A 3,391-nucleotide genomic window follows, 5' to 3' on the forward strand; every position below is an offset into this window, starting at 1 on the left:
TTTTGCCACACTTCAAAAGCGTGGCCATAGACAAAAACAGGGACGTTTTGAAAGAGTGGCAGGGTTTCACTACAGTAACGTTTATAAAGCGTGGCCATATCCTGGTGCTCTTTTACCACGCTTTTAAAGCATGGCCATATCCTGATGCTCTTTTGGCACGCTTTAAAAGCGTGGCCAAAAGGTTTTAAAAAAAACCTAATAACCCGCCCCAAACCCAATAACCCCTCATCCAGACTCTCTCACTCTCAACTCTTACACCGTCACTCTCATCGATTTATGGCAATCTCCCCTCGCTGCGCCATTTTGAGGATTTGAGGAGAAGAGCTCAGATCCCCGCCCTCGCTGTGCCATTTTGATGTCATCGCCATTCCTTTCCTGCTTTCGGCCATCCCACACCTGCCGTAATTGTCCTCCACCACCGGCGCCACCAGGCCCCTCCAACCCCAACCTGACCACGTACCTGTACCACACCGACACGGGCCTCGTGACTCTAACATGGTCACGCTCTATCTTAGGCCGTTCCCTCCACGTCCACGTCCACAACCACAACCCCTTCGATTCCCCTCCTCCTTATAAAGCCCTTTATATTCTGGAAGAAGCACGGATCCAAAATCCTCTCTTCCACCACGCGAGTCTTCTGGAACCTCTCCAAAGCCAAGTTCTCTTCCTCCTTCTCCCCCGAACCCCACTCCTCCTTCTACCTCGCTCTCGTCGTCCACAACCGCATCGTTCTCCTCCTCGGCAATTCCCCCAAAGACGCCTACTCCAAGTCCAAGGCTCTCTACGCTAACAACCCCCACTCCCTACTCCTCAAGAAGGAACATGTCTTTGCCGACACCGTTTACTCCACCACCGCCATTTTCGGCGGAAAGACCCGCCGTATTCAAATCGACTGTGGCTCCTCCAGGGATAACGACTCTGCCTCCTCCAAGCTCTCTTTCTCCGTCGACAGCGACAGGATGCTGCAGATAAAGCGCCTCAAGTGGAAGTTCAGGGGGAATGAGAGAGTTGAAAGCACGGAGGGAGCGCCGGAGCTTCTCCCGAAAGAGAAGGATTCAGAAGGCGGCGAAGGTGAAAACGAACAAGGACAACAAGGAAAAGCGTCAGAGGGAGAAGAACGAGCTAGCGAATCGCCTTGCGAAACTGAGTCATAGCGCGGCGTGATGAAGAGTTCAGATAAACCTCCGATGGGGTCGAATTCAAGAACCCTAGCTGCTGAATCACCTGTTGTGAACAATCGGAGTGATGGTACGGTTTGGTTTCAATGAGTATTTGCATATTTTTTAATCTTCAAAAATCTAAATGAGTGATTTCTTTGTGGTGAAATGGTCCGGTTGGGGAGCCTGCTATGCCGAATATGGATGTCAAAGCTGAAAGTAAGGTTAGAGCATTTCCATGATAACTTGTTACTATTTTTATTATGTTTCTTAAATCGAGATTTTAAGTATTGTTTTGCTGTGATCGTTTTAAATTTTGTGGGAATCTCACTCTTTGTGTTCATCTGCTTGAAGTTGTAAATTGTACTTGTACATATGTGATACGTGAGAAGGGCTGGTTTTGGTTATGGTTAGAATTTTCTGAGCTGCCTGATTTAGGGTTGTTCTTATCTTTCTTAATGTTGAGTGTATAGTCTGAGCTACCTGGTTTAAGGCTGGCTGGTTTCGTTTATTGTGTTGTTTTGGTTTTGTTTATTGTAAATATGGACTTTGTAATCAGACACAAATACAAGAAGCCAGAAAGATCTTTAGTCTTTTTGAGATATTTATTATATTAAAATATATTTTGCTTCAAATTTATGCTATTATATTATTGGTACTAGACAAGGACTTGAAATCTTTGACCTAATGCTAGTGCTTATTGTAAGGCAGAGAGTGGTTGGCACAAGGAAAATGAAATCCTTGATGACAGTTAGGTCCAGCAAAGTAGAAAGAAAGGGCCAGCTACCTCGCATCTCGATGGATTGAATTGGGAGGTGTTTGTTGTCAATGAGTCGGATGTCAATGCCTTTTGGCTACCTGGTGGTGAGATTGTTGTATACACCGGATTATTAGAGCATTTTAAAAGTGATGCTGAGATTGCCACTATAATTAGACGTGAGGTATAATTGTGCTTTGTTTAACTAATTGTTTTTTCGGTTTAAGATTTGTAGGAGGTTCTTGGTTTATTAATTCTTCTGAAAGATATCTATGCTTATTTGTCTGTTTTTTCTTCTTAATTAGGTTGGTCATGCTTTGGCCCGACACACCGCTGAATATATGACAAAGAACTTATGGTTTGCTATCCTGCAGTTTATTCTTTATCGATTTGTCAAATTTTAAAATGATCTCTCAGGTTATTTACATACCTTTTTCAAGCTAGTTTATTGACTTAGTCTCTGAGGTAGAGTAACTAAACAAAAAACTTAAATGATCAAATATAGTGTGAGGAATAATTTCCAACTCTATCTGACTTGTTCAACAGCAAATTTGTGAAAGTAATCTCCTACTTACTCGTTTCGTTTTAGCTTGCTCCTCGTGCACGGCAGTCACTACTCACTCACCAACCAAATAATGTTTCTCTATTTAAACATTTCATAACTAAGCTGAATTGTTTAGGAAGGAAGATGGCGGGCAAGCAAAGTGTTTCCTCTGACCCCCTGAGCTGGGGCCTAGCAGCGGATTCACTCCAGGGCAGCCACTTTCATGAGGTCAAACGCATGGTGGCGGAGTACCGAAAAACTATTGTTATGCTCATTACTCAATGGACTATGTCTCTGCAAATTCCTGTTGCTAAATAAATGGTTCATGTTATTGAGTTCAAGAAGAAAGAGTAGCAATTAACTAGTAAAAGGCATAACTAACCTTGATAGAGGGTTTATTTATAGTGGCAGAGCAAATTTTAGTTTTATATCCATGCCCCTCAACAGTTTGTAAATACTTATTTTTATTTATAAATTGAGGGGGCAAAGCAATTGACCTTTTTGTTTCAAGTCGAACAGCTCTCATTTTATTAGTTAGTTTCAAGATGTACTGCAGTTTCTATGTTTTAATACTATTTTAAACATGGATGGTGAGCATATTCTCAATTGCTCGTTTTCGTGAAATTAATTCCATGCTAACAAGGATGCTGAATACATAATATGCTGTAGAATGAGAACAAATACTCTTGACGTGTTCAAAAGTTTGCTGATAAATTTTACAATTACTCTAATTATTTATCTGTTTCTTTTACATTACTCTTGGATATATTATATTTGTTTGTCCTTGGTTTTATTCAATTTCTGCTGCTGAAGGAAGTTACCACCAGTATTAAATCAGGGGAAAATTAGCTTTTTGTTTAGTTTATTAAGTAATGTTAGTACCAGAGATACATTGATCCACAGATGTTGTTAATTATTCAACTCAATTTTTCA

The 3,391-nt window shown here is 41.2% G+C and overlaps 1 pseudogene across 1 annotated transcript; it reads left to right on the plus strand.

Moving 5' to 3' along the window:
- Window positions 1-311: 311 nt before the first annotated feature.
- Window positions 312-3,064, plus strand: LOC107630452 (uncharacterized; annotated as a pseudogene). Its single transcript, XR_001618289.3, has 3 exons — window positions 312-1,381; window positions 1,869-2,098; window positions 2,220-3,064. The product of XR_001618289.3 is annotated as an uncharacterized LOC107630452 (transcript).
- Window positions 3,065-3,391: the final 327 nt, after the last annotated feature.

The sequence above is a fragment of the Arachis ipaensis genome, chromosome B1 (genome assembly GCF_059453495.1).
Source record: "Arachis ipaensis isolate K30076 ecotype BB chromosome B1, ASM5945349v1, whole genome shotgun sequence".
Classification (NCBI taxonomy): Eukaryota; Viridiplantae; Streptophyta; class Magnoliopsida; order Fabales; family Fabaceae; genus Arachis; species Arachis ipaensis.